Below are 14,106 nucleotides of genomic sequence, written 5' to 3' on the forward strand. Positions count from 1 at the left end.
TTCAAGTGACAACAGAGCACGCAGATATGGTATGATATCAACACCTGTGTCACGAATATTACCGAAGGTGGCTCCCCTTCTTGTTCGGGTGGCGCTCGGCGGTCGTCGTCGCCGGTCTACTAGCTGCCACCGATCCTTTGTTCCGTGTTCGTTTGGTTTTGTCTAATTGTTTTCACCTGTTCATTGTTTGGTTGTTAGGGTGGTGTTATTTAAGTTCGTTTAGCCCGCTTCTGTTTGTGCGGGCTTGTTCTTCTGTATTTGTGAGAGGTGTTAGTGTTTTGTTGGGTTTTCGCGCTGTCCTGGTATTTATTTATGTATTTTTTTAACCTAAGGGTACTTATTGTAAGTTATAGTTACGCCTGTGTTGGGTATAACTATTTTTTTCTTTTTGATTTTGGACATAAAGCGTGTTTTTTTTTCCCCCGCATCCTTTGCTCTCTGCGCCTGACTCCACACCCATTCACTCATTGAGCGTTACAACCTGCATCAAGACAAAGCGTGTCGTTAACCATTCTAATCCGAAACACATTCGTAACACCACACACTCGGTCGCAAGGTTAAAGGAAAATGTATTGTTATATTATGGCGATAAATGTCTGCTAAACTAGCTAGCCAAAATACACTTACCCGCCAGGAAGAAGTTGAGCATTGATTCCCCGAAGTCATCATGACCTTCCTTCCAAAACAAATCCGTCTTCAAACAATACATATGCTATTAGCTAACTAATCAGTTTTATAACAATCACAATTTTCAACATGTTTTTCATAAACTTTAATGACCTCTCCCTGTGTGTCGTGTCATGTCATTTTCAGGGCTCCACCAGAGCCTTCCAGTGTAGCCTAGTTGGGGACAATGGCAGAGTGGAAAGCCTACTACCAGAATGAGGATGACTATGTGGATGGGGAAGAAGGGGATGAGTTTGAAGGTAGGACAAACATTGATGGCGATTGAATGGATCACTACTGAATTGTATGGAGTTTAGTATATGTTGTGATGTAATTGCAATCCCTCTCCCCAGTGGACTATAAGTGCACAGGGCATGACAGCCTGGTGTTTCTGGTGGATGCTTCCAAGGAGATGTTCATCAGGGGGGAGGATGGAGAGCCCTCACCATTTGACATGACCATGCAGGTAGATCTGTTTCTCTTGAGTTGTCTCAACTCTCTACTTTCCCTTACAGTTTCCTGTTTTTTCTTCTCCACCTTCCCTGCCACTCTCTCTTTCTCTCACTATCTCAGACATGATCAATATTACTGAACTCTCAGAAACATGAAATGTGACATGGCCCATGGCTCTTTCCCACCCACCCTCTTATCTCTCTGTTGTCCTGCTTAGCCCCCTGACAGTGTTGTATTGTATCTTGTTACTCTCCCTCCCCAGTGTGTCTGCAGTGTGTATACCAGTAAGATTATCAGCAGTGACAAGGACCTGGTGGCTCTAGTGTTCTATGGGACGGAACAGAGCAAGAACCCCAGGAACACTTTCAAGCATGTCTATGTTTACCATGACCTGGACTCACCTGGTATGTCTCCCTGGCTGGCAGTTTCTGTGTATGTTCTGAAAGGGTTTTGGAGTCTTCTGGAAGCCAAATTAACTTTTGTTATTATGCTCTCTGTGTATCTCTATTTCTAATCTACTTGTCTTTACTCGTCTTCCTTACCTCTGTCTATCCACCTCTTATCTCCCCCACCCATCACTCTCATTCCTCTTTTGTCCTCTGTCCTGTTCTATATTCCTTCATCCATCTCCCTCCCTCCTCTAGGTGCCCGTTGGGTGAAGGATGTGGATGGGCTGCGTGGGGAGAACGGTGGCAGATGAGACCATGGGTAGTGGGAAGACCAACCTGGGTGAGGCCCTGTGGTGCTGCTCCAACCTCTACAGCGACGTTAAGTTGCGGCTCTCCTACAAGCGCCTCATGATCTTTACCTGCCCAGACACGCTACACAGGGGCGACTGAGCGTGACCGCCAAGCCCGCACCAAGGCCGGTGACCTTAAAGAGACTGGTGGGTCTGGAGAAAGGGGATGGGCAATTCTCAAAGATAGAACACTCATAGTTGTACCTCTATGGCATTTGGCATCATCGATGTAACTGGGTTGTAGGTGGAGGGTTTTGAAAAATTGCCTGAAATACATCTTGGTCCTGCAAATGTATAGTTTATCACTAGAAGTGTATGATACATTTTCTCACTCACTCACAGGTGTGGTGATAGACCTGATGCATCTGAAGCCAGGTGGGTTTGACGTCTCGCTTTTCTTCTGCGACGTGGTGAGCCCCCCCGAGGATGAGTCTGAGCTGGGCCTGCAGATGGAGCCTTGTGGGAAACTGGAGGACCTCCGGAAGAGGGTTCGAGCCAAGGAGATGAAGAGATCCATGGCAAGGTGACAAGCACAGGCTAGCTAGTTTCCCCCACCATTGTATAGGCGGGGCACTGTTCTTATAAGACATGTTTAGATGTTTCAAAAGTTTAACATTTCTCTCTACTAAGGGTGTGAACGTTTAACGGAAATTGGGATCGTTAAAATAAAATCTCTAACCGAAAAACACTGTAGAATAAAAATCACACAATTACATTTTCAGTGCAGTTAACACAACTACCACTAACAGCTCCCGATCATCATAAAGGGAAAAATGAAACAAATACCTAATGCAACAATGCTTTAACATTTCTAGGGGGGAGAAGCGTCTTTCAAATGATTTGCCATAGATATAAAGCGCTCCGCACATCATTGTCAGCAGCATATCACCCTGCATACCACTGCTGGCTTGCTTCTGAAGCTAAGCAGGGTTGGTACTGGTCAGTTCCTGGATGGGAGACCAGATACTGCTGGAAGTGGTGTTGGAGGGCCAGTAGGAGGCACTCTTTCCTCTGGTCTAAAAAAATATCCCAATGCCCCAGGGCTGTGATGCCCTGTGTAGGGTGCCGTCTTTCGGATGGGACGTTAAACGGGTGTCCTGACTCCATGAGGTCATTAAAGATCCCATGGCACCTATCGTAAGAGTAGGGGTGTTAACCCTGGTGTTCTGGCTAAATTCCCAATCTGTCCCTCAAACCATCACGGTCACCTAATAATCCCCAGTTTACAATTGGCTCATTCATCCCCCTCTCACCTGTAACTATTCCCCAGGTCGTTGCTGCAAATGAGAACATGTTCTTAGTCAACTTACCTGGTAAAATAACAAAGAAATTGTCAGTTGGAAAAATGTCAGTGAGACAGGGAAGTGACAGCAGCGAAGTCCTGTATGGCAATACTTTGAAAAGTTAAATGAGAAGGTGGTGAAATGCGAACTGTGTGAGGTGGAATTGCGCTACTGTAGCAGTACAGGTTCAACGCTTAGCCATCTAAATGGGTCTCACGGTTCCTCCCTAACTGCTGCAGCAGCGCAGACATCCAACAACAGACAGATTGGCTCTTCACGTGAAAGAAGTGCGATATGGGACGGTGTGAGAAACTCACAGCGCTGATTGCAGTTGATATGCAGCCATTGTCAATGGTAGAGGATGTCGGCTTCAGTGTCCTGATGGTATTTCTAGGACCAGTCTATAAGATGTCATGTCGAAAAACCATTGACGGCCCGGATGGAGAAATTGTACAATGATTCCTCTGCAAGTACAGAGCTCGAGCTCTCAAACACCATACGTGGCGTTAGCAGATTGTTGGACTTCTATGAACACGCTTGTCATACATAATTTCAACGAGCCATCACATTGACGAGAAGTGGCACATTAATTCCGATGTAGGAACATGTCTCCTGGCCTCGGAGAACATGGAGGAGAGGCACACGGCAGAGAACCTAAAAACATAATTAACTACCATAGTTTCTGAGTGATTGGGGGACAGCAGTAAAGCGAGCGCCATCTGGTAGCCAGTACTGCTGTAGATTGAACTGCATCTCCCACTAGCGGTCACACGCAGGACCATATCTGCATTGTGAATTCACATTTCGTTTTATAATTTTTTGTTATAAAAAAATAAAATAAACATTTTAATGGTAAGAACATTTTTACATTTGTCACATGCCTACTGAATAGGGCCCTGGTTGCTGATGAGTCTTCTCTCCTCCTGAGTCTCAGGTTGAATCTGTGTCTGGGGGAAGAGATGAACGTGGCGGTGGGTGTGTACATCACGGTCCGACAGACCAAGAAGCCTAATGCCAAAGAGCTCTACAGAGACAACAATGAGCCCGCCCACACCAAGACATGCCTTTACCACACACAGACAGGCAGCCTGCTGCTCCCCAGTGACACCAAGAGGGCTCAGGTAACTTGTTGGAATCTCAAAGTATAGCAATTATTGAAAGTGTATCAAAGAAAGTATAAATTCATACTTCTCATGCTGTTAGGGTCATTTCAGTCTAGAAGTGGTTGTGTGTTTTGTCTGTGTAGGTGTATGCAGGCAGGCAGATAGTGATGGAGAAAGATGAGGTGGATGTGATAAAGAAGTTTTCTGACCCGGGTCTGGAGCTGATTGGGTTCAAGCCCATGGAGCGTCTCAAACTGCACCACCACCTCAGATCTGCTCTCTTCATCTACCCAGAGGAGGAGACGGTCACAGGTGTGTTTGTGTGCGTCCGTCCTTAAACACTGAACCTGTCATTATGATGGGAAGAGAGACGGTGACAATTTAATACATAACTGCCGGTCAAATGTTATCTGGGGATTGTCAACCCATGTTTGCCCTCTTGAGTTCCATTATCTTTTGAGTTCCAACTTTAACCCCTTTCTCACTCTGTCCTGTTTTTCCATCCCAGGGAGTGCCTGTGTGTTTACAGCGTTGCTGCGCAGGTGTAGTGAGAGGAACGTGTTCGCTCTGTGTAACTACACACGGATCCGTAACTCTTCCCCACGCTTCTTAGCCCTGGTGCCCCAGAGAGAGGAGCTAGATGAGGGCCAGGCCCAGATTGAGGCTCCAGGTACAGTCATTGGGTCCCACCCCAAAGAATATCGCACAATTAATATAATGTGTATTCTCAGGCTTCCATGGCATCTTCCTGCCCTACGCGGATGACATCTGTAACCTGGACGCTCCTCAGCTCCCCACCGCCTCCGACCTCCAGGTGGACAAGATGAAGGAGATAGTACACAAGTTACCCTTCAAATTCCCGGTTCGGCCCTTTCATTACAGTGAAAATAAAAACATCACAGCTGTCTGCACAGATTGTTTCCATACCAGGATTTGCATTTTGAAAAAAGTAAAAGCATAAAACATAAGTGTCATGTCCTATGACATGAATGAGTTGAAATTCCCACTTACTCATGTGTTGTCTGTGCACAGTGCATTCAGAAAATGTTCAGAAAGTATTCAGACCCCTTGACTTTTCCCACATTGTTACCTTACAGCCTTATTCTAAAATTGATTTAAATTGTTTTTTTCCTCATCAATCTACACACAATACTGTGAAAACAGTTAATTTTTTTGTTTGCAAATGTATGGTTATTAACATAAGTATTCTGACCCTCTACTCAGTACTTTGTTGAAGCACCTTTGGCAGCGATTACAGCCTAGAGTCTTCTTGGGTGTGATGCTACAATCTTGGCACAACTGTATTTGGGGAGTTTCTCCCATTATTCTCTGCAGATCCTCTCAAGCTCTGTCAGGTTGGATGGTGAGTGTCGCTGCACAACTATTTTCAGGTCTCTCCAGATATGTTCGATCGGGTTTCAAGTCCGGGCTCTGGCTGGGCCACTCAAGGACATTCAGACTTGTCCTGAAGCCACTCCTGCATTGTCTTGGCTGTGTGCTTAGGGTCGTTGTTCTGTTGGAAGGTGAACCTTCGCCACAGTCTGAGAACCTGCTCCAGAGCGCTCAGGACTTCAGTAAGGATCTCTCTCTACTTAGCTCCGTTCATCTTTCCCGTGATCCTGACTAGTCACCCTGGCCCTGCCGCTGAAGAACATCCCCACAGCATGATGCTGCTACCACCATGCTTCACCATAGGTATGGTGCCAGATTTCCTCCAGATGTGACGCTTAGCATTCAGGCCAAAGAGTTCAATCTTGGTTTCATCAGACCAGAGAATCTTGTTTCTCATGGTCTGAGAGTCCTTTGGGTGCCTTTTGGCAAAACTCCAAGCGGGATGTCATGTGCCTTTTACTGAAGAGTGGCTTCCGTCTGACCACTCTATCATAAAGGCCTGATTGATGGAGTGCTGCAGAGGTGGTTGATCCTCTGGAAGTTTCTCCCATCTCCACAGAGGAACTCTGGAGTTCTGTCAGTGACAGTCAGGTTCTTGTTCACCTCCCTGACCAAGGCCCTTCCCCCTGATTGCTCAGTTTAGCAGGGCGGCCATCTCTAGGAAGAGTCTTGGTGGTTCCAAACTACTTCTATCTAAGAATGATGGAGGTCACTGTGTTCTTGGACCTTCAATGCTGCAGATGTTTTTTTGGTACCCTTACCCAGATCTGTGCTTCGACACAATCCTGTCTTGCAGCTCTACGGACAATTCCTTCTACCTCATGGTTTGGTTTTTGCTCTGACATGCACTGTCAACTGTGGAACCTTGTATAGACAGGTGTGTGCCTGTCCAATCAAATTAATTTAGCAGCACAGGTGGACTCCAATCAAGTTGTAGAAACATCCCAAGAAGGAATTAAAACATTCAAGATGGCGAACTGAACACAGCAGTGCAGATCACCTCAAGATAAAAACGTAATATTCAATATCTGAAAGTTAGACCAAATATTAGCACTTCACATACTGGTGGGTAATAACCTTCAATCTGGATAACACAAAACAAATAAGGCTAGAAAAATGTATCGAAAAATATTACGAAAACGAGCAACATCCAAACATGACAGAGTAGGAGAACCAATCTCTAAAAGAAAATGCGGCGACTCGATGACTTAGGCTTTTCACCACCGGGAATGGAAAGGGTGGAAACCGATCTGTTAAAATCAATAAGACAAACTGGGCATACTTGAATTGATCAGTAAAGATAGAAAGGAGTTTAAGGTGAGCCTTGATGAGTGAGAACTGTGACAATGGAGAAAGATACAAACAAGCTAAAAGGGACATCTGACAGAAGCCTTACTTGACATACAGACGAGATCCATGAGAGAGAATTTGGTACTTCCAAGAGAAAGAAGAAATTCCTGACAGAGCCTGGACTCAAACCCAGAATCTCTGGGGGCACAGCTAGTACTGCGATGCAGTGCCTTAGACCACTGCGCCACCCAGGAGGCCTACATTTATTTTCTTTAAAGATAAAATAAAGGTTAAAAGCCTGGTTAAAACACTTGCTGGCACGAAAATGGCTATGAATGATTAGTTCCCGAAGGAAAAAAACAGAACGGCCCAAAGTTCTGTACCCAATCTTTGAGGAGAATAGATTAAAAAGGAAACGTGTAGCTCTCATAGCCGATAAACTGTATATTGATAACCAAATGTTCCGAGACACAAAGGCTATTCTAAGTATTACAAAGTTCCCATAGAGGAGTCGAATAATGCAACACCCAATACTAGCCATGGTAGTAGGAATTGTAATAAAAAAATATGTTGTTAAAGAAATAAACTACTACTACACCATTCTAAATGTTGGAAAATAATTAGTATTAGACTTTCCATTTGTAGCATTTCATGAATTGATAAGTCAGCATTAGAAGAGAGGGTAATTAGCAAAATAATACAAATATAAGGAACTGGAACACAAGTACTCAATCAACATCTTATAGATAAAACACAACAGAGGACACAGTATGTGCAGATGTATTGTGATGGAAGGTGGGGTGTGTTTTGGTGTGTGGAGTTAAGTGGGTGAAAAAGGATAATGGTTGCAGATCCTAGAGCCCATGTGTGTTTGTAAGCAGGGTTGTGAGAGCTTTCAATTTTGTGCAGATATGGGATACACAGTACCAGTCAAGTTGAGACACCTACTCATTCCAGGATTTTACTTTATTTTACCTATTTATTTTTTACTATTTTCTACATTGAAGACATCAAAACTATGAAATAACACATATGGAATCATGTAGTAACCAAAAAAAATGTTAAACAAATATATTTAATATTTGAGATTCTTAAAAATAGCCACCCTTTGCCTTGATGACAGCTTTGCACACTCTTGGCATTCTCTCAACCAGCTTCATGAGGTAGTCACCTGGAATGCATTTCAATTAACAGGGGTACCTTGTTAATTTGTGGAATGTCTTTCCTTATGTGTTTGAGCCAATCAGTTGTGTTGTGACAAGGTAGGGGTGGTATACAGAAGATAGCCCTATTTGGTAAAAGACCAAGTCCATATTATGGCAAGAACAGCTCAAACAAGCAAAGAGAAATGACAGTCCATTACTTGAAGACATGAACAATTTCAAGAACTTTGAAAGTTTCTTCAAGTGCAGTCGTATAAACCATGAAACTGGCTCTCATGAGGACTGCCAATAATAAGAGACTTGCTTGGGCCAAGAAAAACGAGCAATGGACTTTAGACCGGTGGACATCCGAGTCCAAATTTGAGATTTTTGGTTCCAACCACCATGTCTTTGTGAGATGAGGAGTAGGTGAACGGATGATCTCCGCATGTGTGGCTCCCACCGTGAAGCAGGAAGAAGCAGTTTTGATGGTGTGGGGGGTACTTTGCTTAACCAGTATGGCTACCACAGCATTCTGCAGCGATATGCCTCCCATCTGGTTTACGCTTTGGTTATTACTGCATTGTCGGAACTAGAAGCACAAGCATTTCGCTACACTCGCATTAACATCTGCTAACCATGTGTATGTGACATAACACTTGATTTGATTTGCTTAGTGGGACTATCATTTGTTTTTTAACAGGACAATGACCCAACACTCCTCCAAGAAGGAGAGTGATGGAATGCTGCATCAGATGACCTGGCCTCCACAATCATCTGACCTCAACCCAATTGAGATGGTTTGGGATGAGTTGGACCGCGGAGTGAAGAAAAAGCAACCAACAAGTGCTCAGCATATGTGGGAACTCCTTCAAGACTGTTGGAAAAGCATTACAGGTGAAGCTGGTTGAGAGAATGCCAAGAATGTGTGTTTACGTTGAAGAATCTCAAATATAAAATATATTTTGATGTAACTTTTTTTTTTGGTTACGACATGATTCCATATGTGTTATTTCATAGTTTTGTCTTTACTATTATTCTACAATGTAGAAAATAGTCAAATAAAGAAACCCTTGAATGAGTCGGTATGTAAAAACCTTTTACTGGTGCTGTATATATTATCTGCAATAATAAAGCTGATCTACCCCTAAAATATATATATATTTTTTAACATCTCAAGGATGATCAATGGAAACAGGATGCACCTGAGCTCAATTTCAAATCCCATAGCAAAGGGTCTGAATACTTATGTCAATACGGTATTTCTATTTTTTTTAATTTTTTTAAACTTGCATACATTACTAAAAACCTGTTTTTACTTTGTCATTATGGGGTATTGTATGTATATTGATGAGGGGGGGGGAATTCTTTAATCCATTTTAGATAATAAGGCTGTAATGTAACAAAATGTGGAAAAGGGGAAGGGGTCTGAATACTTTCCAAAAACACTGTATTGCTCTTCCTGTGCTGCAGGAGTGATGCCTTTGAGAACCCAGTCCTCCAGCAGCACTACAGGAACCTGGAAGCCTTGGCACTAGATCCCATGGCCCCGGAACACACAGAGGACCACACCGGTAATACCCAAATGGTGACCACCATTTGTCTCATGCAGCGCGACAGATCTCCTTTGCATAGAGTTGATCAGGCTGTTGATTGTGGCCTGTGGAATGTTGTCCCACTCCTCTTCAATGGCTGTGCGGAGTTGCTAGATATTGGTGGGAACTGGAACACGCTGTCGTAGACGTCGATCCAGAGCATCCTACACATGTTCAGTGGTTGACATGTCTGGTGAGTATGCAGGCCATACTCATTGTGGGATGCTGGAAGAACTAGGACACTTTCAGCTTCCAGGAATTGTATACAGATCCTTGCGACATGGGGTCGTGCATTATCATGCTGAAACATGAGTTGATGGTGGTGGAGGAATGGCACAACAATGGGCCTCGATCTTGTCACTGTGTCTCTGTGCGTTCAATTAAATGCAATTGAATTTGTCTGTAGCTTATGCCTTCCCATACCATACCACTGCCACCATGGGGCACTCTGGTCACAATGTTGACATCAGCAAACCTCTCGCCCACACTACACCATACTCGCTTTCTGCCATCTGCCCGGTGAAGTTGAAACCGGAATTAATCTGTGAAGAGCACACTTCTCCAGCGTGCCCGTGGCCACCGAAGGTGAGCATTTTCCCACTGAAGTCATTTACAACGCCGAACTATAGTCAGGTCAAGACCTGGGTCAGGACAACGAGCATGCAGATGAGCTTCCCTGAGATGGTTTCTGACAGTTTATGCAGAAATTCTTCTTGTGCAAACACAGTTTCATCAGCTGTCCGGGTGGCTGGTTTGAGATGATCCTGCAGGTGAAGAAGCCGGATGTGCAGGTCCTGGGCTGGCGTGGTTACACGTGGTCTGCGGTTGTGAGGCCAGTTCGACGTACTGCCAAATTCTCGAAAACGACGTTGGCTTATGGAATGAACATTAAATTCTCTGGCAACAGCTCTGGTGGAAATTATTGATGAGTGATAAGTGCATGCTCCCTCAACATCTGTGGAATTGTCTTGTGTGACACAACTGCACATTTTAGTGGCCTTTTGTTCCCAGCACAGGGTGCACCTGTGTAATGATCATGCTGTTTAATCAGCTTCTTGATATGCCACACCTGTCAGGTGGATGGATTTTCTTGGCAAAGGAGACATGCACCCTAACAGGGATGTCAAAGCAATTTGTATACCAAATTTGAGAGAAATATACTTTTTGTGCATATGGAGAATTTATGGGATCTTTTATTTCAGCTCATGAAACATATGACCAACACTTTACATGTTTTATTTTTTTTCAGTGTAGTTGGAAGAGTTGCAGAGTTCATTTTAAATAATGCCTTTGTTGATTAGATGCTTTTTTCATTAATTAGGCTATTTTCTGTTGAACCATATGGTCTATGTACTAGAAACTCATGGACAATATGGACTCCGATATAATAAATGAACACTATACACAGAGTGTAAAAAACATTATGAACACCTGCTCTTTCCATGACATGGACTGACTAGGTGAATCTAGGTGAAAGCGATTGTCCCTTATTGATGTCACAATAGCTTTCACCTAGTCAATCCACTTCAATCAGTGTAGATTAAGGGGAGGAAACAGGTTAAAGAATATATTTTTTAATAAAAAATGTATTTTTATTTTTTAATGTGAACCCCTTTTCTTCCCAATTTTGTGGTATCCAATAGTAATTACTAACAATCTTGTCTCATCGCTACAACTCCCGTACAGGCTCGGGAGAGACGAAGGTCGAAATCATGCATCCTCCGAAACACAACCCAAACAAGCCGTACTGCTTCTTAACACAGCGTGCATCCAACCCGGAAGCCAGCCTCAGAGGAGGAAACACCGTGCACCTGGCGACCTTGGTTAGTGTGCACTGCGCCCTGCCTGCCACAGGAGTCTTTGGTGCACGATGACACAAGGATATCCCTATCGGCCAAACCCAGACGATGCTAGGCGCCCCATGGAACTCCTGGGCACGAACCCAGAGTCTCTGGTGGCACAGGGCGCGAAGCCAGAGTCTCTGGTGGCTGCGATGCAGTGCCCAAGACCACTGTGCCACCCGGGAGGCAGTAAAGAATAATTTTTAAGCCTTGAGACATGGATTGGGTATGTGTGCCATTCAGTGTGAATGGGCAAGACGAGATGTTTAAGTGCATTTGAATGGCCAAACTGAGCAGTAGAAGGGCCTTGGTTAGGGAGGTGACCAAGAACCCGATGGGTCACTCTGATAGAGTTCCTCTGTGGAGATGGTTGTCCATCTGGAAGGTTCTTCCATCTCTGCAGCACTCCACAAATCAGGCCTTTATGGTAGTGGCCAGACATAAGTCACTCTTCAGTTAAAGGCACATGACAGCCGCTTGGAGTTTGCCAAAAGACACTTTAAGGACTCGCAGACTATGAGAAACAAGAACTCATGACTGGAGGAAACCTGGTACCATCCATACAGTGAAGCATGGTGGTGGCGGCATCACGCTGTGGGGATGTTTTTCAGCGGAAGGGACTGGGAAAATAGTTGGGATCAAGGGAAAGATGAACGGAGCAAAGTACAGAGAAATCCTTGATGAAACCTGCTCCAGAGCGCTCAGGACCTCAGCATGGGGCAAAGGTTCACCTTCCAACAGGACATTGACCCTAAGCACACGGCCAAGACAACGCAGGATTGTCTACATGACAAGTTTCTGAATGTCCTTGAGTGGCCCAGCCAGAGCCCGGACTTGAACCGGATCAGACATCTCTGGAAACACCTGAAAATAGCTATGCAGCAACACTCCCCATCCAACCTAATAGAGCCTCAGAGGATCTGCAGAGAAGAAAAGGAGAAACTCCCCAAATACAGGTGTGCCAAGCTTGTAGCGTCACACCCAAGAAGACTCGTGGCTGTAATCGTTGCAAAAGGTGCTCCAACAAAGTACTGAGTAAATGTATTTATAAATTAACATTTCTAAACCTGTTTTTGCTTTGCCATTTTGGGGTATTGTTTGTACATTGAGGGGAAAAAACAATTCAATAAATGTTAGAATAATTCTGTAACTTTACAAAATGTGGAAACATGAACGGGATCTGAATACTTTCCGAAGGCACTGTATGCGCCTTTGGTGCTACCTATACACAAAAATACTGAAGACAAAATCTTTTGGCAGTGTTCATACTCACTTTTTCTTGTCCATTCTTTATCCTCTCTCACTACCTCCCTCTCCTTCAGTGCCCAAGGTGAAGATGAATGACCAGTGTCTTGGTTCCCTGGCTCAGGAGTTCAAAGATCTGGTGTACCCTGCTGACCTAGAGGGCACCCAAACGCAAACCAGGTGAGAAATCTATAATCTACATTTCTGAGATATTGTTCACTTGCTATGTGTTCCATTGGAGAGATTTACACTTGCGTCTGGCAAATTGGGTAAAGAACAGTATAGTTGCTGGCAGCAGGAGCTGTCTCACTGTCAATATACTGCAACAAATATTGTAACATCCTGGCCCTGTGTGTGTTCAGCTGAGGAAGCAGGCGGAGCAGAGAAGAAGCCTAAGGTGGAGATGTCTGAGGACGAGTTGAGGGCTCATGTACAGAAAGGCACCCTGGGTAAGCTGACGGTGCCCGCGCTAAAGGACGCATGTAAGCAGTTTGGGGTGAAGGTCACAGGGACCAAGAAACGGGAGCTAATAGACGCCTTGAAGGCACAGCTCGCAAAATGAGGCATAGATGTCAATATATGTTTCTGTCTATTTTATTATTTTTCTGGTCAGAAGTGCTTGGTGGATTATTGATTAGTTTTTGCTTTGGGGTTCCATTTTAAGGGTTCTAGCCAGAGATATCAAGTTTTTCATTTATGTTGCTTATTTTTACATGTTTTAATCTTTGTAATAAAAAAAATAAAGGGTAATTGCTTCAAGTTTAGTTTGTCTGCAGTTTTTTCACATATTTCCTAGCCTCTGTAGCCAGTACTTTGTTTTGTGTTTACTCTCTCCTACATATTTATTTTGACAGTGAAGCTAAAACTTTTAATTTGGCTCTATACTCCAGCATTTTGGGTTTAAGATCAAATGTTTTATGTGACAGTACAGAATGTCACCTTTTATTTAAGGGTATTTTCATACATATATTTTACCATTTAGACATGAATGTTGCACTTTTATGTATCTAGTCCCCAATTTGAAAGTGTCATACAGTGCATTCTGCAAAAGTATTCAGACCCTTTGACTTTTTCCACCTATTGTTGCATTACAGCCTTATTCAAAAATGTATTAAATTGTTTTTTTCCCTCATCAATCTACACACAATACCCCATAATGACAAAGCAAAGTGATGGCGGCTGATGAATGGCACGATAATGGGCCTCAGGATCTCGTCACGGTATCTCTGTGCATTCAAATTGCCATTTATAAAATGCAATTGTGTTCATTGTCTATAGTTTATGCCTGTCCATACCGTAACCCCAACAACACCATGTGTCACTCTGTTCACAACGTTAACATCAGCAACCCACTCGC

General features: G+C 43.8%; 1 pseudogene; it reads left to right on the forward strand.

The window, feature by feature from the left end:
* The first annotated feature begins 184 nt into the window (after positions 1-184).
* Positions 185-13,502, forward strand: LOC112224786 (annotated as a pseudogene).
* Positions 13,503-14,106: the final 604 nt, after the last annotated feature.

This window comes from Oncorhynchus tshawytscha, linkage group LG25 (assembly GCF_018296145.1).
Source record: "Oncorhynchus tshawytscha isolate Ot180627B linkage group LG25, Otsh_v2.0, whole genome shotgun sequence".
In the NCBI taxonomy this organism is placed as follows: domain Eukaryota; kingdom Metazoa; phylum Chordata; class Actinopteri; order Salmoniformes; family Salmonidae; genus Oncorhynchus; species Oncorhynchus tshawytscha.